This window comes from Thalassophryne amazonica, chromosome 1 (assembly GCF_902500255.1).
Source record: "Thalassophryne amazonica chromosome 1, fThaAma1.1, whole genome shotgun sequence".
Classification (NCBI taxonomy): domain Eukaryota; kingdom Metazoa; phylum Chordata; class Actinopteri; order Batrachoidiformes; family Batrachoididae; genus Thalassophryne; species Thalassophryne amazonica.
In genome coordinates, this window is record NC_047103.1 from 80,220,575 (window position 1) to 80,246,752 (window position 26,178).

General features: G+C 38.3%; 1 protein-coding gene across 3 annotated transcripts in view; it reads left to right on the plus strand.

Annotated features, from left to right (window-relative positions):
- LOC117512002 (partitioning defective 3 homolog) overlaps window positions 1-26,178 on the plus strand; it is a 1,323,734-nt gene that overhangs the window by 1,179,134 nt on the left and 118,422 nt on the right. The gene's annotated exons all lie outside the window — the stretch shown is intronic.

A 26,178-nucleotide genomic window follows, 5' to 3' on the forward strand; every position in this document is an offset into this window, starting at 1 on the left:
TATAGTTAGAAATATCTGGGAATGCTAAGGAGGGCACAGCACAGTTGCTTCTCAAACTGTGCTGTTGTGTTCTCTTTCTCTGTGTTGTTTCTATGGGAACCCAGGGCTTGTTGACGGATCAAGGTATTTTTGTCTGCTGAGTGAAGTACTGAGCCTCTGGTAGCTATCATCAGTGGCACAGGTGGTAGATTGGAGCCATCAGCTACTTCTTCCCTCAGTAGATTTGTTCTTGCTTGTTGTGTTGGGTCCTTACAGCTGTTTGTGTCTTCAGTACGACAGGAATAACTCACTGAACATTGTTTTTGAATTTTCAGAGATTATATGTGTATTTGTCTGTCCTGTTTCCTTTGCAGTCACTGTCACTGTCCTCCCTTAGCACAGAAACTGACTTGTTATCCCGTCATCCTTTTTTTTGTGTTTCTTGTGTGCCGGTTTGATTCCACACATGGGGAAAGTGCTGGCTTTGTTCTGTTTTGATGAGCATGAGGGAGTATTGCACCCTCAGTATGTCAAACTGCTGGTAGGATCCAGTCACGGCAATACGATGGTAAATGCTCAACCGATTTAGATCCCCCAAAGAGCATCTTTCCTTGCAACCACTCAACATAGCTCCTGACTACAAATCCTGACATTTCAGTTTTTCGTGGTTGCTCGCAGAAAACATTTGGAAAGTCGCAACTGTCATCAGACTGACTCAAACACTATCATTAGAAAGTAACATTGAGGCAAGGTAGGGAATCTGTGTCACTCAATTCATTGCATCATGTAAATGTGCAACAGATTTTCTTGAAGTCTTGCAGTTTGTTTGCAAGTTGGCAGGTTGCTCATTGATATGGTTGTATACACAGGAAGGTGGCTTCATATTACAGTCTGACTGCGTGATTTTACAAAGATATGCATTCACATCAGGTTTAGGTCAGGTGTGAGGGCATATGCTGATGTTGTATGTTCTTCATCTAACCTCTCACTAGCCTGGTAAACCAAACCCATAATTCACTTCATGAATAAATTTGTTTTGTGAAAGGGTCTGGTCCTCCTTTCATTCACAGCTGTTTCCTTTTTGCTGAAAACAGGTCAGCCATTCACAACCATTTCTGTCATATTGGGCGGGCTTTAGGCAATCACTTATTGAGGAGTGTCAACATCAGCAAATCTTTTTGGAACTGATTTTTGCTGCATGCTCTGTTCATAAACTTTTTTGAATGACTCAAAATGCCATAGACTTTGTGGTTTTTGTGGCAAAACCAGCAACAGTCATCCACCAAAACCACTCTCCTTAGATGGAACACTGGTCCATCACAGGTCCTTTCCCTATCAAAGTTAGTATCCATTTACAGCTGTTTGGACTGGGGCAATGCAGGTTATGTGTCTTGTCCATTGACATAGATGGGTAGTGTGCAGCACAGACCCAGAAACATACCCCAATATTTTGGTAGTCCAGCTCGTATCCCACAGATCCACCTACTGTACAAAACCTGTGTTCTCCTGGACCAATATTTTCTATTATTCAGACAAAATAAACAGGTATAAATCAATAAAATCAGCTTCAAGTCTTGACAGTAGTATGTAAAATGTAGGCTCACATGCAATTTATGTGACAGAGACTTTACTAACTTTATTGTCACTTGGGTGTATCTGAATGTTTGCATCCAGTGACAAGAAAAGATATCCCTTGCCATCAAAAGACACGTCTAGTGGTAATTAAAGTGGTCATTACTTTGCACGGTTTTCTTTCAGCATTGCGACGTGTCTTCTGCTTTTGTACTTAGCTTGGGCTGATGAAATTATGGTTTCCATTCAGAATTTCATGCAAAATGATTGATCCAAAGTAACAGTGATACACTTGTGTCACAGAAGTAGCCTGAATGACCATGTCCATGGCCCCTAGCTCAACAGTCTTAAACATATGGTCTACACCACGTGGTACAAATGGTTTTGGGGTTTCAAGATCCCTTCAGACATTTAAACAGAGCAAAATCTCAGCACAAACTGTGGTGCTGAACATAAAGGGGGTGAATAAAGTCACCTGATTAGTCATGGGTGTATTGTAGGCATAACGTAAAATGAACCAGTCAGAGTTGCACCTGTCATAGGTTTTAAGACACAAGTGCATCAACTGCTTGTGGCATTTCTATTGAGAGGGTGCACTCAGAATTGTGAGGTTGTCTCACAAACCAATCCAACTGCAGAGGCCATGCATGCAAAAAATGAGCAGACAAAAGAAACATAATACTGGAAAAATGCTATGACAGTTACGTTAAATTCTGTAGCATCTGCTATGTGTGAAGATTGTCCACTGACCATTGTACATACACTGTGTATGGAAGGTCCAGCTGTTTCAGCTGGCCTTAGAGATGACCTCATGCAAATTCCTGAATGAATGAAAGCCACTGCTCTCCTTGTTCACACCCACACTCGTCATCTGCAAGACTTATAAGATAAAACTGTTCCGTCTGACTCTAATTGGAAAACTATGTGACAACATATTCTCACGTATGATATGAAAAAAAATGTAAGTGCTAGATTTTGCATATATTTATACAAATTCCTGCATGTATGCAGGACATGTGCTTTGCTTAAAATGTTAGGAAGCGCACATTTGCCTTTTGATTAAGATTAGGATTACGATACTCATAATAATAAGGAAAAGATGATTTACCACTTGTTATTTTCACTTGGATAATCCACCATGGCAGCACAGTGGCTTAGTGGTTAGCACTGTTGCCACACAGCAAAAAGATTCCAGGATCGCTTCCCGTTTGAATCTTCTCCCCATGTTTGCGTGGGTGCCCTCTGGGTGCTCCAGCTTCCTCCCACTTCCAAAATCTTGCAGATCAAGTGAATTGGCAACTTTAAATTGTCCATAAATGGGAATGCAGGTGTGAATGAGTTTGTCTAGTGTTTCTATTCTATTGTGGTCTATTTAAAGTCAAATTACAAAATAGAAGTAAAAATAAAATAAAAACAACAATATTAATACTGATAATAGTAATAAAATAATGATAATATTAACACTGTGTATATGATAACAAGAACCTAAACAATTTATAAATACATTAAGACAGTAAATTAACATAAAAAAAAAAAAATGTAATTAACAGGAAATAAAAGGGTTGAGTTCTTCTAAAAACTGTTGAGGTCTAAGGTTCAAAAAACATTCTGTAAATACACACCATTCCAACTCATTATAGAAACTTTGCATAATTTATTACTACCCTTGAAAAATGTCAGCTACCAATTTCATAAACACTACCCAATCTAGAGCACGTGGATCCCCACGGGCACCACACAAGTTCTTGTTGTTGTAACACTGTAACAATGCATTTCATTTCACCCATTATCACCAAATCAACTGCTAGATACAATACCACATATGCACAAATAATAGTATGAGGCAGGTGTTGCAGCCCTTTTGAGGACACTTATGAAACACAATGTCTGTGTTTTATTGGCTTTTACAGAATTTATGTGGAAACTTACAGTTTAGCTGTGCACCAAAGCAATAGTCCTTCAACAATACAGTTGTGTGTTTGTGCAGCTTTTATCCACACATTTTCTACCTGTTCCTTTAAATGGACACATACATAGACAACAATATACATCAGCAGCAAAGCATTCCAGCCCCCCCCCCCCCCCCCCCCCCCCCCCCACACACACACACACACACTGTACCTGACCCGTCAAGCAGTCAGAGCTCACACTTTCACAGTCCAGAGTGGCTTCATAGCCTGTGATTTAATGGTCATTTGTTGGCTGCAATAGCTTCCTTTCCCATCCTGCGGTGCCCAGTGGTGAAATAACAGGTTCTGGGCTCATCCACAAAACCCACAGGACCACACTTGAATCATTGCTACAATTTGAGCTATCAAATCATAATGGGGGATGAGATTGCCTTTCGTTGCTTGCTGCATGTGTATGTGTGGCTGAATGCATACGTGGCAGGCAGCTAAACAGGTTTATTTTGTCCCTGTAGGCTTGGCTTAATGTCTTTAAATACAGATAGGTCCCATATGTATATATGTTTGTACATGAAGAAATGCTATTTTCACTTCTATCTAGTACCCCTCCCAGGGAGGGGTACTAGATAGTGCTCCTGGCACCCACATTCTCTATAAGGCATTCACATTCCCTATATAAATGAGGTGTACACTATAATGATGTGTTTTCAAATGAGAGTGGCTATACGCCCAACTGTTGGATCAATAAAGTAAATTCGCGAGCATATACGCCTAACCACAACCGACCAGTGAGCGCGCTTGTAAGCTCACTTCCGGTTTCAACCGCGGGAGGGAAAAGAGGCGGATATTTTCTCGCCGGCTGCGGGAGGGTTTGCAACCCGCAGAGGAGCTGTGATCTAAAGCGGTTCTGTTTGGCTCATCACACCCAGGGAACAGTGTCAGAATAACACCATCTTACAGCCAACAAGCAGCATTTTGTTCAAAAACTGTTTCATCGTTGTTAACAGGTTTCCGTTCAAAATGCTTATGAAGTTTGTCTGTTTTCATCCATTGCGGTGTTTTTGCAGTAATTAAAGACGGCGCCATTAAATGTGTCAAACATACGCCGCAATAGAGCCTTAAGAAGTGGTGTAAAAAATGTAGATTAGATGCACAAAACATGTCAAATACAAGATCACGGTTGGGCGAATAAGAGAAGACATTATATTTATCTGCCCAACGGTTGTGCATGTAACGTTCAATGTATGACTTATCTGCCCAATGGTTGGGCGAATAAGATAAGACATTATATTTATCTGCCCAGCGGTTGGGCGTATAGCCTTTGCCTTTTCAAACACAGTATAACCAACACAGGGTCCAGTGAGTCTTGTAATACTCATCACATGATGTAAATAGCCTAGACCATCGCTTGGCTGCTGTGGCCTAAATATTTTGTGACATAAAATACCATGTCGATGTCATCTCACTTAGTGTGCATGTAAAAAGTAATTTACTGTTGTTTTTGCAATGGTGACAAGTAACATAGATATCAGTGGCACAGACAAGAAAAAAGATCAGAAAGAAATGGATGACTCTTATTACATAGCTGCTTGTGCCACCACAAGAGCAGCGAGGGCAGTTATTCCCCCCTGTGTGAATGGATTGTAATTTACCTTTAGCTTTGTACAGGCAGGCTGTGGCCATGGCAAAGGGCGTTGTGTCTTCTGGTCAGGCTAATGATCGCCTTCGACAGAGGAATGGCCACCATCCTTTTCACCACAGTCCTTATTCCACTCGCATTGATCCTCTCCCTATTTTCACACAGTAATGGATGGCATTGTCCCTCCCTCACCACTGCTATTACAAATAATTATGAATCAATATGCACTCAAGGCCCCCCATATCAGAATATCATTTTAACACGTGATTTATTTCCACTAATGTCGCACAGTCCCTTCCATGTGCAGCAGTCAATAGTAGTGCGTTCTGTGGCTGACTCCATTACCTCCCTATGCAATCAATTGAAATAATCAGCTAAAGACTCTCGGTTGTGTCAGATGAAAAAAAACAACAATGTTCCGCGTGTAGGTTTGACAGCACATCAGCCAGAGCCCTGACAATTAAACACACAAAATAATGTTTCCAGCTTGACTAAAAATATTCCAATATCTGCAATGCAGTGTAGCAAAAAAATAAAGTGCTGCTACACTAAAATCTTTTGGGAGAATTGCAGGTACTTTCAGTCCATCACAACCCAAATTCTGTGTGAGGTTTGGAAGCTTTTGCATTTTAAAATATAGTGAAAAGTCAGTGCAAACCTTTGAAGAAATGTAATAAGTTCTGAAATTGCTCTGTGAAGTCGTCAGAGTGAGTTCAGTGTGACTTAGCAAAGAGTTGATGTTAAAGTCACCCATTTCCCTGAAGTTGGCACTTTGAGGCACAAAGATTAATGTTTTTCCTCTGTGTTGCGTTTGTTGAAATGTACTGCACTGAAAAAAAAATGCTACTTTGGATCAACGTAAAAAATTGATGTAATTTGTTACAGCTAATTTTTTAGTTTCTCACAATGTATATTTATGATTTTGTAAAGTGATTCCAGCAGATTTAAACTGGAAACCACAATTTTCCATTAGACCAATGTAAATAAGTACTTTGAATGAAGTGCACTGTGTTTGACTTTTTTCAGTGTGCAGTGTTGGATGATGTCTGTGTGTGTGAGATGGGGCTTGTCATTTTACAGTTTACCAGCATGAACTTTTTGGATTTCTGCAAATCCATAGTTCCTGCCATAACTTTCAAACAGAAACAACAAATTGCTCCAACCACTCCTTTACACTTGACAGCCAAGGAGTTAAAACATGTTGCACATTCAATGAAATCACTAAATAAAATTGATATTATTTTGTCTTGCCAACATAAATTTTGTCGGAGTAGATGTATCTGAAATAATATAGAGAGTACCTCAACAGAGTAAAACTACAGTAAGTACCAGATAAAATAGTGTTCACACAGTGTAAATACTAAAATCATTGTGCACAGAAGATACTCTTGGCCCTGTTTTATACACTGCACAAAGGAGCAGACACAGCCTGTCCAGGTCTGCAGCGCTGTGCCACACATTGACCTGCAGAGGACAGGGTGCTTTCGGTTTGTTCGCAGTGTTCCCATGGAGGGCTGCGTGCCACATGCATATCAACGATCAGTGGTTCCTTTGCACACCAGGGTGGGCTCTGTCACTGCATTTGTTGTGTGCACATCAGTACGCGGTGGTGCCAGCCTGCACCATCAGGACATCAATTTGTCCATTCCTCACACAGTGCTATGATAGCCGCTGTGCGACGCAGATAGATTATGTCTTTGTTGTTTGGATGCTTATTGTGTGCCCACCCAACATTTGACATTTGTAAACAAAATGCAGTTTCAGGTTGCTCAGTTTGACTTGTCCATGTAATTTATGAACATAACTTTACTATGAACTTTAATTAAAAAAAAAAAAAATTGAGGTTTAGGTTTTGGAAATGACCTTGTCATTTGGGGTTAGATTGAAATTGGTATTAATATCAGTGTTCAGGTGTCCCACACTACACCTCTTGAACTCAAAATTTTGTTCAGTCTCCCTTAAAATTTTATCATTTAATTTATTACTATTTATTACCATTACCATACCAAGAATACAAATTCCCTGTATTCTTGCGGGTACTTGGTGAATAAAGGCTATTCTGATTTGCTAAAGCTTAAAAAGTTTGTGAGCACACGGATTGGGCCTCAGCTAGTTAATGAGTTTTACATCAGCTGCTGAAGTTCGATTTGTATCATACACACACACACACACACACACACACACACACACACACACACACACACACACACACACACACACACACACACACACACACAGAGAGAGAATCGTATTTACAAATTTGCTCTTGCAAGTCCGTCTGTGATTCTGCCCTTTCAACAGGATAACTGTCTTTGATTTATTGAAAATGAAGTAAAACACATATAATTATTTATTTATTTATTTATCGTTAAGTTATTCAAAGCGCCATGTTTTTGAACACATCTGTGCACACTTTAGTGGGTGTTTAGGCAGTCTGATCACATGAGGGAGATGAGTGGCTTTGGAATTCTCTTTGATGGCTCTGACCCCTCTAACTCATCATATCATTTACTCTCACATTTCTCTCATGTCACACATATTTACATACACATATCCTTCGTGTGTTAGTAGTGAGGCAGTGAAACAATCAGAAACACAGAGGCCACATTCATCGCTTGTGGAGGACGACATGGCAAAGAAAAGGTCAATGTTGCCATGATGCCCCCAGCAGTGTTAGCTTCGGTTTCATTGGCACCAACGCACTCTGACACAAACACATTTAGGCATGCAGGGCAGCGATTATAGTCTTGGCAATAGGAGACAACTCAAGAAAGCCCTGTAGTGCAGTTACTGTATGTGGATATACATTATGAGAAAAGTGATTGTTAAAATGGATATTGTACTGATATGAGTGGTGGGAAGGGGGAATTAAACTTTGTGAAAGCGTGGTAGTTTTTTATTTCAATGGACCATACGTGTCATTTTCAGTCTGATATACAATACACAATTTGCATACAACCTATGCTACAGGCATAGACTTTCCAAAACATACAACGTGAATGATTTGAAATGTTTTTCATGGCAACTTCCAATCTGCAATTTGATTGATATTATTGGTCCTCAATTAAAATAATAATAAACAAATGTAAAGTTGCAAAAGTAGTTCTCATGTCTGTCTGTGTACAGCAATAATTTCAACAAAGAGCACTTTTAATCAGACATGGTGGATAAAGTCAGTGGACCATTCTCGGAACACAGGTCACATCAATGTCATACTTTAAGGCCAAATAAGAGGTCAGTGTCTAAAATATATGGCAGTATCTTCAAAATGCAAAGAGCCATTTCAGTCAAACGTAGTGGATAATTCAGTAGACCTCTGTCATAGCACAAGTCAAGTAAAGGTCAAATGTGAAGGTAAAACTGGAGGACATCATCTAAAATACATTACTGACCATATCTCAGGAGTCAGATGAGCTGTGAAACATGGTGTTCTGCATATACCTCTTCTCTTTGTCAAACAAATGTATCAGAACTCTGATGCCAATGAAACATATTGACCTCAATCAATATCGAACAATCTCACATTTCAAAATTTTGACCTTCATGAAATCTGTCATAAAATATAAATACAAGCATGCATGCCGGCACTCCAGTGCAAGTGTTTGGGTTTGTCACATATAAGCTCCTGAAATGTCACATTATGCTAATTTTAAACTTATTGTGTCCTGTCTGTCTGTATAGGAAACAATATTTAAATTTAATAGCACACTATGTGGATACAACTGCTGCATCACTGTAGCTGTTGACAGTGAAGGATTCCATAAAAAATATTCTGAATGCATGTGAGCTGTTGATTGATGTTGATTTAATAACCTGTTTTGAGAGTTATCTAAAAGCAATGGCAGCGTAGAAGGCAGAAAATGCTTAACTTTATAGTATTATAGTACAACATAAGTGTAAGTGTATTGATATTGTTATACACATGATAGCCTATAGTGTTAATTCAGATTTTGTGTTAAAATGAACTCTATTCCTAAGTTTGAATAATTGTTGCTGAGATAAAGTTATACGTTTAGTTTTAAAAATGTTAATTATTGAATGTTGTTAACCTGTATGAAGTTTTAAGCATTTTTAATTAAAGATAAAAAAAATTTATGCACACCACTGGAATCAGTACATCACAGCAGGGGTTTTAGGGTATAAATAAATGACAGCACTAACAGAGTGCTCTTGCTTAGTCTTTTAAAGTTGCTGTATAATTGTGTGATTGTGCTGTTTCCTAATACTGTTAAGATACCCTTTGATCATTTTATTTTTCATTTTATTTACATTCTGTATTGTAGGAGCACCACAGACAAGACCCACCATTTTCAACCCACAGTACTGTTGTAGAGCCACCACCGAAAACTCTGAGACACAGGGTTTAATACAGTGTTAAAATAGAAGCGTTGCGATCAACTCTGTAATATGTGATTGATATTTTAACATTCCCTTTGAAGACCAATCACTGTTTAGTCATTTTTTTTCTAGTTTGGAATAGTGATGAGAAAAGTCCATTTGGTTTCCCATGAAACTTTTAATGAAGGCATTTGAGATAAAACCTGCAAAAAATTCAAATCCAGAATTTTTCTGTATTTAATTAATAATCTAACAGCTATTTTTCACCCAAAAAAAATGCTACAAATCTACATTACAGCTTTTTCAAAATGTTACATATCCATTTTGCTATATAACTGGCTATGTGTATAATAATAATTATAAGATTTATTTATTTATTTTGAACTTCATCAGGACTAAATCAATTAATCAGGATTACAATCAGGACTGAATGATGAATCTTTTTTACTTTTTTGTGGCTGTAATTGTTCTCTGATGATGTATGTCTTTTTCCAACTGGAGGAAGAAACACGGGTTCCATTGAAATCACTTTTTTTTTTAGTGGATTTGACAAATACTAATGATAAAGATTTGATGTAAATGTCTGAAACATGAAACGACAGGTGCATCCTTATTGGCTTACATCATGACAACAGCTGACTGGTTGGTCAAAATGGTGGGTCGTGTATTGTGTTTGAATGAGACATGGCACTTATCGCATCGAGTAGTGAATTTATGGAATAACATGCATAGATCTATGGTGTGAAGGGAAAAAATGTGACATGTTTGTATTGTCCAATGCTATTGCAGTTATTTCACTTTTTTTCTAATTTGCTAGGATCATGTTTTGCCATCAAACTTCAGTTTTTGCTGTGTTGGACTTAAATTTGGTCTGCATTGTCCTTAAAAATCTGGAAGGTTTTTACCTTTTGTCTCCACCGTTAGACAGTTCCTCTCCACCCTCCTCGTTAGTGAGCAGCCCAGCACAGAAAGGCCTTAATTAAAAGTGGATTCTGTCAGCTTTCCCACTTGGATGTGACCTCTGCTTTAAAACTGCACCTGCCAACATGGAAGAGGACAATCCCTTCCGACTTCATCTTCTCTAGCCGTGACATGAACAACAATGTGCCGCTGAACATTGCTAAGTAGCAGGAGCCAGCTCACTTATCTTCTTGTTTCTGCCTTCTTTTTTAACACTCGCTTCCAGTAAGTCATGATGCACCTTCCCGGTGGGGCTTTGTACCTTGACTAAGGGGCCAGATTTAAATAATTCAAAACGCTTTTGCTGTGACCTAATCCCCAGTGCTGCTCTAATCAAACCCGCTGTTCCCTTCTTCACTTATTAACATTTTCTATGTGATGGAGTGAAGCAAGGCCAGATAGAGGCATTTAAATATAATTTATTTATATAATAAGTGCTGGCTGGCTAATCTCTTCAAATCCTCCCTCTGTTGCTTTCATTATTGCACCGAGGTGTGCATTATGTTTTCTTTCAGGTTGCTCACTTTGGTATTACAAGTCAAAGAATGATTATTTGCTACACTATGTGAGACACGACAATTTGTTCGATTTTCTATGCAGACATTTCTTAACCCTCTTTGAAACACCTAAGACTGGATCCAGTATTTGGATACACTTCATACATCGAATGCAGGACAATCTGTGACAGGTCAAAGTCAGTAGAGACATGATACCTTGGCAGGTCCACAGAGCTGCGTAATATTACTTCCCTACTCTTTCCTCATTTGTGGAATTTACCTCATTATTCATCTATCTCGTGGAAACATTACCAAGACCTGAGACGATAAGCGAGAGCACTTCTCCTGGCATGGATATGATATTTTCTCTTTCCCCCATTTATTCTTTTTAGCTTGAGCCCCAAAGCGAAACAATACAATAAAATTCAGCTTTCTAAAGTGATTTCAGCACCCAAAGCTCCAGTGACATTCAGTGAGGATAAAAATCTTCAGGGAGGAATCCGCAACATCCCCAGAAGCCTTGGCGTTTCACCACAAGGAGAGAAAGCAATAAAAGTGCAGAGATAAGATGAGCTGATGGCACAGACAGTTTTGGCACTAATGACTCCTTCAGAGTTTTTTTCTTGTATCATTCAGCCACTATCATCTCCAGCTTTTCTCCTGTATTGACTTTGGTTACAGAGCCGGGAGTTAATGCAGTTGCTTTACATATTTATAGTTGCACACTTGCATAAATTGTGGAGAAAGCAGTGATATTTTCATTATGTGCAACTTACTGTTGGCAGATATTACAGGATCTTGATGTTTCTGCAGCCTTGGCTTATTGGGCAAACAATACACATGCAAATCTTTTTATTTTTGCTGTTATGGTATTTCACACAGATGATGACTCAACCTTCAAACTTTTTACTTGCTCTACATTGCTTTGACTTTTTCTCATATCCCAAGCATTCCCCTCCCACCCCTGCTTTTGACACTCTGCGCAGATTCCTGTGGGGTGGAGGGACTTCAGAGAAAAGAGTTGCCAGAGAAATGCTTCTTCAGAGAGAATTTTTTCCCACGTTGAATGAACACATTCAGTGAAGGAGAAATAAATCCAATAAAGTATTCTCTATTTTTTTTTTTTGAAGGTTTGCACATTTTATCTTCTCTATACATCCGTCTTCCAGTGTGTCCAACTGAGTTTATGATGCAGATGCTCCAGCAGATGTAAGGCTGAACATCTGTAGTGTGTTCCTGTATAAACATTGGTGCCCTAAGCTTCGGCGTGCGTGAGAAACTGGTCAAACATAGTCAAGAAGGTCACAGTGGCAGGCTTTAAAACCTGATGTCAACCACTGAACTACTGACCCTCGAACACTTTTCTAGAAATTAGTGTGAAACACACCAGCATTTGTTGAAATGTTACTCCACCTAAAATCATGCTTCGTTATGAGCATGCACAATGAAAGTGGTGGTCTTTGTGGTCACCAGACCTGAGCTGTGGAAATGAAAGAAACTGACAAGCACATCTGAAACAACTTTTATATTCAAAACCACGTGTGAAGTAGTGTCTGCTTCAGTTTGAGTCATACACATTACTTTCCACAGTGTTATGTACACTTGGGTTATTTGAGTTGATTTAGTACATTTCTGAATACTGGCAACCACACATGCTCCCAATGCATCATCACTGTAGCATTCAGTAACCATGCAGCAGGTGGCAGTGTTCAGTATGTTGCAGGCAGGTCTATGCAATATTGCTCAAACAAAACTAAGATCCTTTTTCAAATGATATGGTGCATGAAAGTTCACCAAAGTCATTATATGCCCTTTTAATTTGGAGGCTTGCAGGATCACAGTATTTATTCTTTTTAAGTTATTGTTTTAACACCATGGAAAGGACAAGTTAATTAATTTATCTATCTACCAATTCACTCAATGCATTTTACAGGTTACATATCTAGACTTTGCCAAATCCTTGAAAAAATTCAGTCACTGAGTCACTCTCATTTTTCTGTTGTGGATTTAACTATGCCACCAAAATTGAATGGAAATTCCAATTTTATGCCCGTTTGTCTATGAAAAATTGTGCATAGCAGAGATAACCAATGTTATGTGAAAATTATCTGAAAATGAACTCAGAAACTGCAAAAGTTGGAAAAAAAAAAACCCCTGACAACATCACAAAAAACCCAACTGTGATTCAAGTGCATGAACTAAATACATACTCCTGACATTTGATCACATCTAATTTAGCTTATGAAAAGTCACTTCTGACAGGGCTTTGACCTTGAAACTAGAGGGGTTGCACTCTATGAGCGCGGTGCTCTAGTTTAAACTTGTGAGGCATGCCTATGGTGCACTGACTGACTGCTTAAATTGAACTGAATATAATGAACTTTAACTAACTCTAATCTAACTAATACAAACATCAAAGTAAAATGTATTTTTCTTTCAAAGGAGTTTTTTTCTAACAAATTTTCATTGAATGATCATTTCGGAGTACAGCATCACAAATAACTATTTAGATTAAACTTATATTAATTATGAAATATCAAATAACTTTTGGACTTGTTTTTAGACAAACAAGAATGAAAACAAATGAAAACTGTGCAGCTATGCTGCCAACATGCTTACATTCACCAACAGCAACATCACCGAACCGGTGCCGCCTGCATTCATCATCATTTTATTGGCTCCAACTTATTTTATGTGACAATCAAATTTGAATAACAATCAGGTGAAAACAAACGTGATTCATACTTGTCAGTAAGACAATATTGAATCATAAGCAGGATTTATTGTCAGCTCTCCATAGATAAGCTAATATACAGTTTATGAAGAAACATAAGCCCAACCTCTTAATGGTCTCCTTTTGTCCCTCTGCAGCACTTTGGTTTACTCCCCCCCCCGGCCTTAGTAATTAGGATAATAATTATTTCTGTATTTAGTGCCAGCTGGGTGCCTGAGAAGGTCAGGGAACAGCATGAGGACCGGCTTATCTCCATGTTGGCTCTGGCTTCCATATGGCAGCAGACAATAGAAAAGGGCCTTGGCCCCGACACAGCGGCATGGCACAGGACAGCTCCCACAGACAAAGTACAACAACACACTGAGGCAGCACTAACCGTGGTGGGTCTCAGAACTGCCACACAGCCTGTCTTGGCGACGATGGTCTGCACAGCGGTGGACTGACAATAAAGCACAATAAACGGAAGGGGACCAACGGGGGGAAGCAACGAGTGAAATTTCAGCAGAGTTAAAAATCATGAACTTCTTGCCTTTGTCTCCTGCCGGGCTGAGTGAAAACAACGAGGAAGGCTTTTGTAATTTATGAAGAGGACTTTGACCTCACTATTGAAAGTCTACTTTTATGCTTAACCTGATAAAAGCTAAGGCTTGATGAAAAGATGTGAACAGTGAGCATTTAAATGTCTTCTTTCTTTTCTACCCATTCTTCTCCTCTTGATTCAACTGCCCCTCCGACCTCGCCGTTCATCGTGTTACCATGGCACCAAAACCCCCGTAGTAACCCAGCCTGAGCTTCATAAATCTGATTTTACTGTGTAGCACTCCTTTTAATCTCCATCCACTGACGGCTTTATTTGATTCTTTCTCTTTGGAGGGCTTTCAGTGGTCAGCGCAACCTGAAAATAGTGCTGGGACGAGCGTGTGTGTGCATGTGTGCACAGGCGTGAGAAAAGGCTGACAAAAACAATTTTGCAACCCCTCTGTGCATTTCTTTTCATTCAAGTTCCCAAGTGGCCCCTTTGCTGTGTGGTGACTTTCAGCAAGAATCATCATGAGTTTGAATGAAGAGTCATTAATCCCCATGTTCTCCCTCTTCTTCACTTATTATTATTTTTTATTTTATAAATGTGACTTAATTTAATTAAATGAAAACTTGGTACTGTCTGGACACAACCATTACTTCATTTAGTCACTTTGTTTCCACGTGAACTGTTAATTAGAGCTGTGCCTTAAAAGAGCAAGACACCAAGCTAACAGACTTCAGTATGACTCATTGTAGCCCCACAGTGCTCTCTACAAACAAAACATTGGGGATTATATAGGAATGAAGGCACCTTTACACTTGCACGATTTTAATCCCCACACTGGCATTCTTGTGTGCCACTGAGTAAACCCATCATAAACATTTGTAAACTGTGCGCGAACTGTGTGCAGCTGTGTGCCAGTCCGCAAAGAAAATTTTGAAATGTTCAAACTAATGGCACGCATTAATTTCGTGCCTCTTGCATGAACCAGTGCTGAACATTGTGCAACCAATTACAAAGTGTGTGTCACTGTGTGTCATTGTGTGCAGGGAATCTGAATGATTATGATGAGATGTTACATCTATAATTTTAATTTAATTTCACCTTTATTTAACCAGGTTAGTCCCATTGAGATCGAGACCTCTTTTTCAAGGGAGACCTGGACAATTATAAAGTGTCCAATTCACCTAACGTGCATGTCTTTTAAATGTGGGAGGAAACAGGAGCACCCGGAGGAAACCCACGCAAACATGGGGAGAACATGCAAACTTCACACAGAAAGGCCACAGGTGGGAATCAAACCCATGACCTTCTTGCTGTGAGGCAACAGTGCTAACCACTAATGCACCATGCTGCTCTAAACATAACTTTACAGATGCATTATCTAACTCATAAGAAGCAATGAAAATACAACTGTTTTACCAATACATTGAAATATATATTATAAATAATTACCTTTGAGATTCCAAATATGTTCTCCACCACACGACGTGCACAAGACAACTTGTAGCTATAGATTTCTCTGTGATTCTGGGAGCGATGACAATGGTTTCATCAGCCAAGTTCTAAGAGCAAATACTTCATCAGCTATGAAATGATTATTTTTATAGTGTGGCGTCAAGCAGTGCAAAGCATGTCTTCCAGTGGGACAAAGCGAGACGCATTGGCACGCTGAATTGCGCAGGAGGGAGGGGATCAAATTTGTGCAAGTGTCACGGTGTCTTTACCCTGTCTGTCCATGAGACTTGTAAGTGCAGCTCCTCCTAAAATGTTTGATGGATTTCAACGAACCTTCAGGAAGTAGTTGCACACCTCATGAAGATGTGCATAAAGGACAAAAACACACCCCCTGTTTCAATATCTTCAAGGAGAGTTAACTGGACTTTTCTGTTTAATTGATCGATCACGTATGGTATTGATTTTATAAGTGCAGCTCCTCAAAATATTTTCTGGATTTCAATGAAAGTTCACACAATGGTAATATACCATGTGAAGATGTATTTGAAGGAAAATAATTGTAAATCAGTGTATTCAAGAAAAGTTCATTGGACTTTCATAGTTTTGTTGTTGTTGTTTTTTAATACATCATATTTGTAAATTACATGTACAGCAATTGACCAGTTCATTAATTCAAGTATTTCATCAGGAAAAAAAATACTGCTTTTTTCTTTTGTTGGCTTTCACATGCCACAGAGATCCAAATTGGGATCTGGCACAAGTTGGATGTTAAATATCCTTCCTGAGTGTAGTCCAGTTCTACATGGAGAAACCTGGCAGGTCCTTTTGTTCCTAAGCGGTTTCCCAACCAAGAACAAATTAGGACCAACTTTGCTTTATTTCTGATATCTGACAGGATCAGGTGTGCACAGAGTGGCATGGCTGCACAGAAAAGATTTTCAAGTACTGATATATAATATATGCAAGCAGCTCATATGGCAGAGCAGGGGGATTAGCAGTTTGTGAGTTTGATGACAGATCTCTTGTTGGTCTGGGTTGCAGTCTTGCTGCAGACTCCATCTCCCAAGCAAACAACTGGGGTGAGGACGGACGGCCCTCATGAGCCGGAGACCGTCTCATGTGGACAAGAGTTAAGTTAGAGCATAGTCAAAATGTTAAAACATCTTTGCTGGATGACACACTACTCAAAGAACCATTCCAGTAATAATCACATTGATTCTGAAGTAAATGGATGAGATGGCTCTGTAATAGCAGGGACAGTTGAGGCAAAAGCAGCTGTCCATCTCAGACGTATAAACTGGGATCGATGAGGTGGCCATGTGAAAGCAGGCATTGGGCTTTGGTTTTGTGTCTGCCTGTGAGCGAAATAGTGAATGTCTCTGTGAGAAGACGTGCAACTCTGTATATGAAAATAATTTGGACTTTAGAAATTTAAATTCATATGAATTAAACTTGGAAGGAATTTTGAGTTATGTGGTTCACTGTAAATCATGTCATTGTGCTCTGTATGACATTCTTTCAGTAATGCTTTGGCTCCTAAAAATGGCTGAATGTCAGCAGTTACATTTTTGCCTGTATTATTTTATGTCCAGTAAAACAAACTGCATTACAGTTCCGCAGTGGTGGGCACAGATAACCAAAAAATTAACTTTGATAAGCCAACTCTCTATCAGTTACGACACTCCGGTCAGTCGCAGGTCTTGAAAAATAAAGTCATGCTGACTTATGGTTTTGATTATAAATAACATTAATACCGATAGAATAACTCCATTAATGTCAATTATGTCATTTGTACAAAGTTAAAATATAACATATATCCTTTAATGTTGAATAATGCACTAATTCTGAGGTTTTGTAACAAACAGACAGGATCGCAAAGGATTCTGGGTAAAAGTGCCTCTGCTAAACACTGGCTGAGTCTCTCTTTTTGGAGCGAGGCGGAGGGGAAGGCGAAGGGCTACAAATCCCTCCGTTTGGAGGGGTAGGAGGAGCTCACTGCTGTCTCTGAAAAAACAAACATGGTGCCGAAAGAGCCGCATAAATGAAGCGGATTTCATTACAAATTACGCTGTTTAGAAAGTTCTAATTTGCCAAAAAAGCTTTACCGACAGTTGTCTATGACAGAAACGTGTATGCTGCTGGATGCATGTTGCGTATGTTGTCGTTCTGAAGAATATCGTAACTTCGCTCGTGCGCTGAGGCGTTATAATGCACATACACACGAACGATACGATAAGACACTTTTATATCTCACAATGGAGAAAATCATGATAAAGTGTAAGCACGTTAATTTGTATGTTCATAAATCTATGGATAATATCAATCCCTGCTGTTGGATTTCAAGGTCTGTAATGTGTGTGTATTTTTTTTTAAACAAACGGAGCCCTGAACACACTCATCTAATAAGCTTTCAGGCAGAAAATGAAAAGTTTCATCAATGGGAATAAGTTGGAAAATATATACACACACATGTATATGTGTAACTAATAGACTGATATTATTTGTCAAGGAAATTTCTAAAGGAAATAAGGCTGGATGCAAAAAATGGGAGAATTTGAAAAAGAAATAAGGTTGTAATTCCATTAAAAAAGTGAAACTTGTATAATGTATACATTCATTGCACACAAAAAAAGCCATTTGCAAAGCCAAAAAGTTGATTTCACAATCATCTGACATAACCGGGGTCAAAATAAATAGAACACTGCTATCTACTGGTTCCCACATGCTTAGTGAACACTACTGACCAGTAGATGGCAGTAGAGGCCTTGAAAACAAAATTCCAGATACAGTAATCCCTGTCTGCTACATTTAAAATGCGTGGAATTTAACAAACGCAAATAAAACCAACATCTATAAACGCAGAGAATATATTCAAGAGAGTTTTATGCACTAGAGTTTAATGCTGTTGTCTGTGGAGCCTGAACAGAGTGTCTGAAATGCATTTGTCCTGTCGTGATGTACTGAGATTACATCATCCTACCCAAAATGCATTGCGGGTCACAGGATGTGCTCACAAAACCTTAAAAATGAGCACATTACTTTAAAACTAAAACATATATCTGATATTTTCACTTAATAAAACTTCAGACATGATATTAATTTTAAATAACTTGTTCAAAATTTGTTTGGTTAAAATTTGAACCATAAGTTAAAAATGTATGCCTCTGGATGACTTAGGTGATATCGCCAGCCTATTGGTATGGTGTTAAATGAAATGTTTTTTTTTGGGGGGGAGGGGCTGTTTTTATTGAGATGCTTTTTATACAAGTGGCTCTCTACTTCTGTTTGCAAAGGTTATAGCTGTGCATCTGTTACAGAATTTTTAACAGGTGAGTGCTAAACTAATTTTAAAAGTGCTTGTCGCTGTTCAGTTTTGTTTATCAATTTAAAAGTTATCTGACAAAGATTAATCGGAAGATAATTGGTCCGATAATGTTTTTTAAAGTTATCTAAAAAGATAATCCGATAAAGAAAACTATCTTTGATAATTATCTGTTATCAGATTATCGGAAGTGTGCCCACCACTGCAGTTCCGCTAATCCACTAACTGCTAATTATTAAGCTAAACAAACTCCGGACAAGTTATTGAAATTAACATCACGTCTGTTGTTTTACAAAGTGAAAATGTCAGCTATATGTTTTAATTTTAAAGTATTGCACTGATTTTGAAGGTTTTAGCGTTTAGACACACATGCTGCAGTGCATTATGGTTAAATGGTGTTCATCCTGCCATGAACACTGCCATCTACTGGCCAAAAGTACTGTTTTATTTATCGAATTAAATTTTTTTTATCGAATTGATGTATTTATTACAATATGTTGGTAAATCATGTCTGACAGATAATAGTATTGGAACTTCTGATACTTTTAACATCTCTGAGCTTGTGGTCTATCCTGTGTTTGTGTCTGTGTTCTGTGGTTAGTGTCCTGTCCCCTGTCTGTCTTTATGGATTGTCCGTTGTCTTTTGTCATTGTCTTCTGTCTGTGTCCTGTTAGTCAGGGCTGTGAAACTCTGCGGATCCGCGGGATTCCGCGGATTTCATAATGGGCAGGGGGGCGGGGCTGTTAGTGTTGTACTCTTTAATCGTGATCATTACTGAGTTTTTAAAATGCTTATCGCAAAGCGTTCTTTTTTTTACGACATCATGCAAGTTTTATAAGTCCGCGGACACTGATCTGTGTGTTACAGATACAAACCAGTTTCCACGGATCCGCGGAGTTTCGAGGAGAATAAATGCCACTCAAAGCCTGGCTGTTACGACAGTTGTTGTAAAGCGGGACTGGTTGGTTGCTGCGGTGACGCTGTGTGGCTCCTGTGTGAACCTTAGCTAAACATAGCATGTGGACATCGCAAACTTTTAGAACTTTCAAGTTTTTAAAAGAAGAATTTTGCAGCATGTCTGTGTCACGGAGCGACATCAGACAGAGCGAAGATGGCAAGAAAGATGGTTTGAAAAAGTCTGATAAGGACAAGAATCCATGGAATTGTTGCTGGCTTCATGAACACACCTGAAAGATAAACGGGAAAAGCGAACTGGTAAGAATTTTTTTTCTCTCTCTGGAAAATAAACATTGTGCTGTTCAAAAACAATTTCAGAAAAGATTATGTGCCTTTTTTTTCTTTCATTATTCTAGACTTTCTTTCATTGAAAAAAAAGACTATTTGAATGAATTTAGGCTACATGAATTTACACAGCAATGTAAATTAGCTTTTACTAATGTAGACTTTTTTCATTGGAAAAAAAGGCATTGTGGCTTTGAGTGGATTTACAGGAATTTACACAAGAATGTGTGGCTTTTACTGTAATGTATGTTATTGATATATTACCCTGATTTTTAAAATATTCTACAAGCTTTAGCTATGGTTTTTGAAATACTTTAACAGTCTTTTCAGTCTTCATGAATTTCATGTAGTTTAATTGTTCTGAGTTAATGCATAATTTGGTTTACAATTAAAAGGAAAATCATACCAGGTCCCTACTTCCACATCATATTCTATTATTTCCGTCATTGATCATTGACGGTTCAAATGAAAGGTTGAATCTAGGATCATTTAAATATGCACTAATTTTGAGATTTGTTCTTCCAGGAGATGTTGAAAATGTATCAGTAGATGAAAATTTAATTTGTTTTTTGGGGCCCCACAAGGCCCTAGTCCCCGGCTCCCTGCAAATTTTCCTCGGATTCCACAATTTTCATTTCACAACCCTGGTTAGTGGTCATCATGTCCACTCCCCTGTCTTTCAGTCATCCGGGTGTGTCCTCCTTGAGGTATGTCCTCTGTCCTTGTCTGTGGTCTGTCTGTTCATCGTCATTGTGATCGGTCTCCTGTCCATGTCTTTGTGTTTTTGGTCATCAGTCTTCATCATGTGTTTCTTAGGTTTATCATGTTTTGTCCCCTGGTTTGCACTCTGTTCACTTTGAGTTCCATGTGTATTTTCTGCTTGTGTTTTCTTGATTTAGTTTTGGGTGTTTTGCAGTTCCTGTTGTAGTTTTATTTTTTTGGCGCTTTTGTCCTCTTTATGTGTTCTTAGTTCTTCATGTTAATTTTTTTTCCCTGATGTTGCACTTATCCACTTTTGAGTTCTGTGTTTATTTTTTGCATTATGTAGTTGGATTTATATTTTGTTTTTGTGATTTCTTCTCCTTGGTTATTTTCTATTATTACTATGATTTGTTTCTACTCACTCTTATACGTCTGTTTAGTTTTTAGTCACCTTGTGTTCATTTAGTTGTTATGTGTGTCTTTTGTTCCGGCTTCCCCTGATTTACACATTTGACCATTCACTTCCTTGTGTAATTAAGCCGCATCTTTTCCCTGTTTGGTAGCCAGTTCTTTCCTTTGGTCCCTCCATGTTTCTTGTAAGTAGTTTGAGAAACTTTGTTGTTACCTCTTGTTTCTTTGTTAGGTTTTAGGTGTTTAGATAATTTTTCTTGTAGGTTTTTGTTTTGTATTTAAACTGGCTTTTTTCTACCCACGTTATTTTCACATTATTAATTATTATTAATTGTGGTGTGTTTTGGAGTAATTAACCACCTTGTTTTACACCTTACCATCTGGTTGATTGCTGCCTGTATATTTTGGTTCAACTTGACATTGTTATATGTAACAGACTTCTTCTTTCTTACCTTTCTTTTATTGGGAAGAACAATGAGCTGCGAGAGGTACTGACTGTTTGATGATAAATTTCACTAATAATAAAGGTTTTACTGACTACTTATGTCATTTTTGCGACGTGACAGCTACTAAACAACCAAGCTAATTTTCTTACACCAATGCACATGATCACTAAGACTGATGAAGAAGTTTAAGTCCAACCTCTTTTTTGATCATTTGCAATTTGCTGTCTTGATATTGGTCCAGAACCTAGTGTCAGATCTTTGTACTGTAGCTCTTGTAAAGGAACGGAAATTAAATTTGACCATGTTAATGATATTTTGAAGCATAGTTAAGACCACATGTTCATCTGTAAATTTCAAATTTGTTCAGAAAGGAAAGATGTTGAGGTTGCAAATTGCTGTCTCACATTTTTATGTGTTGGAAAAAACAAATGTAGGTTGACTAAAAGCTGATCATGAGAGTGTTGGTGACATGATCCTCCAGTTCTCTCTCTCTCTCTCTCTCTCTCTCTCTGGGTTGATGAGGAGCAGAGTAAAGGTTGAGAGTTCATTATCAGAGATTTTCTTCTTGAAGGGGCATGACAACCAGCTCACACAGTGAGCACTCATTACCCCCAATGCTGTCACATAATCTCTGACCAATTCCAGTAGATGTTAGACACAGGGACTTGGCTTGTTTGAAGTGGGTCTGTCATGTGTATCTTATAAGTGCACATGGAGAAATCAGTATTTAAATCTAATAGCATTTGTGCATTCCGCCATTGGTAAAATAACTCGAGCAACGGAGAGTGTTGGATTTAGTGGAGCAACACCTAATTTGTGCTACATAAGTTTGCAAATTACCCACTTGGGAAATATTGTAATAGCTTTGTGCAAATATGGACATATAGTAAGGGAAATGATTATAACCTGCCAGAAATGAAATGTTACTCAGTTTCTAATCTTCAACATGCACACACAGGAGAAATATAACAATAAGGAAAGCAGTCCATCATAAATATTGAAAAGCTTCATCTGTTTCCCATAAGACTAATACAGGGTGGGCAGCAGACACATGCACGCACACACTCACGTCTGTATGAACATGTAAAAAAAGTGCTGAAATGTGACACTTTATAGGATGTGATTAAAGTTGACAAATTTTCCACTTGCTTTGTAAGCAGATACTGACATTTCACCACTTGCCATCACACATACAGTGTTGAGTGTGAGACGGCCATTTTGTGTGATTTGGCCTTTTAATTCTGACCACCTACATTGTTGATTGTGAATAACCATTAAACGTCATTTAGTCGTCACAAGTGTTTCTGTATGTAGTGAGAGTGTTGAATTCGTTGGGAGATTCCTTTCCATCATAATGACTTTATTTGGTCCAAGAGCCTATAAGATTGAAAACCCAACTGGGAAGAGTAAGGAGTCATGAAGTCTTTGCACAGAGGTGTATGGAGATGCCGACAGGTCTAGGTGGTTCTGGTCTTACTGTATGGATAAACAAAGCATGCATGTACCTTTTCCCACACAGGAACTGAAATTTATATAGGAAGTGTGTGATGAGAATGCGCCAACCTGACACATACAAATGTTTTTGTGAGTACACCAATCTTGCGTTGTGAAGTGGAAATGAAAAATAAGGAAAGATGTAATTTATGGTAAAACTTATTACCATTAAAATATTTTCTCTCTTCAAGTACACACATGAGTATTAATCTGTACAATTTATCAGTCAGAAACTGCACTGTAATTGTATCCTAAATTTACTAAATCAGATCCCTTGTTATTAGGGCCACTCACCTCATACATTTATGTGTTTATCAGTTTATGTATCCAAAAGAGGACCAAACATAAATTGAGATTAAATAAAAGTTTAAATGTATAAAAGTATAAGTAATTGGATAAAAGTGTAAACCAATGTCTAATTGTAAAAATATGTGTAATGAACTATAAATAACTGTAAGTAAATGGGTGAGAATAAATGTATTATGCATTTATTTATCTGTTTATTTATACATTTATGTATTTCTGTATTTATTTTATTCAGGAACGGTGAGGGTGAGTACTGTGGGGGGGGTGACTACCACACCCTAAGGTGGGGAATTAGAGAACAGCATTCTGTAAAGGCCCTCCAATTGGCAGCCACTGTTTACTGCCAGCAGCTGCATTTGCTTATTGAACTTATTGCCTGTCTTTTACACACCAGTCTACTTTCTCTGTCGTCTCTCCCCTCTCATTAATCTTTACAAGATCTTCAAATATGGCACAAAAGTTAAGCTTTGCCATATGAATGTTTCAGGCCTATTAAAAGCTATTTTGGGAATTCCTTGATTTTGATCATGACAAAAGGATAGCTACCACTCAAGAGGCTAATTTAATTCTTTTTATTGTCTTTATTGATGGTGATGGATGAAACTTGGGTGACAAATTGGACAAGAACTGATGGGCTGTGGAGGTGTTCTGTGTTATATTTCAAAGATGTTAAGATTGAGACGAAATGCATTTGAATAAGTTCATTTTAAACCCATTTTATGTTCTCCTTCCCAGTTGTTCGTATGATATCCTTCAGACACAGCATCTTGATGTTTGACTCACTTGCCCTCTTGTCCTGTTCTCATCTTCAACAGATGTTTAGTTTGGTAGGTTTTTGGTGGAAAAGTATGGAAGGGCTTTTTAAAGGTGATGATTGTAGGATGGGTTTAAAATGGACTTTAAATTATGAAATAGAAACTATCCTCTGTTATACTCCTATTCCACAGAGTGCCGTTCCTTCCCATTTCATCCTGAATAGCAAATCAGGGTGCATTTTGAAGCATCACAATAACTTCTTGATCCATCTTTTGTCAATCTTGAACAAACTTAGTATATGCAGTAGTTATGGCCATCATTGACACCAGTTTTGAAATCAGGATGAAATTTTGGAGCTGTTCAAATCAGGATGAAATTTTTGAGCTGTTCAAAAATTTCATCCCGATTCACCAAATCTGCATTATTACCCGGTCGGTCATGTCTGGGTGTCCATAGTCTTAACAGCTTCAGTCATGTTTAGTCATCTTTAAACAGGGTAGTCCAAGTGAGTACAGCTTGAAGCCTGTTTGATTGTGTTCCATCTGGGTAAAAATCTGAAGCAAGAGCAGCATTTGTTGTGGTTCTGGTTGAGAACACAGCCAGGTGTAGCTTTAGGTTCATTTTTAAGAAGGTTGGCAGGTATGGACCTCATAAGCCAGCCAGTTGCCAGGTCTGCACTTTATAAGCCAGCCTGACAGGAGGCATGCCAGAGAAAGCTGTTTCATTCAGTTTTTGCACTTTTTATGGCTTGTGAGGGATTGTAAAAAGTGGAATGGGGTGTTACCTGCTCATCACTGTTTGAATTTCTGGAACGTGAGATGGTGAAGAGAGATATAGAAGGACACAGAAGAGTGGGAGAATTTACCTTTTCAAAGCCACCAGAGCTCAAATCCAGTTTGCCAGGTATATGATGTTCTTCTGAAATCCATCAAATTCCCAGAAAGTGAATACTATCATATGGTCACAATCATCACCATTTATGTTATTTATAAGATTCATATTTTACCCTGTACCTGTGCTAAAAGGACTCACATAACATGACACCTCACCACAGATAGAAACCAATAACCAGCCAATATTTCATTCCCTCTTGCAACAGACAGATGAGGGTGGAGGTTATGTTAACACCAGTGTTGCCAGAGTTACTTTGGAAAAGTAATCCAATTACTGATTACTGATTACTCCTTGAAAAAGTAACTTAGTTACTTTACTGATTACTCAATTGGAAAAGTAACTAAGTTAGATTACTAGTTACTTTTTTAGATACTTTCCCCAGCTGCCGACAACAACCCTCTGCCACCTCAACATGACAATGATACTTGTTTTGCCAAAACTCACTTTATAGTCACCCTTTCTTGACTTCAATGAAAATAAATATTGTTTTATAAAAAGTAAAATAAAGACCTCTTTCTTGACCTCATATTTAACTGTTGACAGCAATGTAACAGTAAAACTTGCAATTTCTAACCTACATTGTTTATAAATGTAACTATTAAATTCTTTCTAACATTTTTCTAACATTTAAATTTTTACTTGTCGAAATTATTATTATTATAAGTAGTATTAGTAGTTGTAGTAAAAAAAACGGCTTCAAAACTGGACCTTTAATCTAGGAGTGTTGTGGGGGAGGGGGAGCACATCCCTGCCCCACGCCCCCATTCCATCTGGATTCAACCCTGCTTTGGCATTTGAGCACAAAGAATGGATAACTTTTGTTTATGCAGAAAACATGACCAGATTTACAGGTAAGAAAGTTTTATTGCATTTTCACATCATGTGGGCTTCGCAAAAGAGAGTTTAGGTGTATTTGAGTGGAAAATAGTGTTAGTTGTTGACGCATCGTGGAGGATCAGCTGTTTTTAACGAGCAGATACGGAACGGCTCAGCTCAGA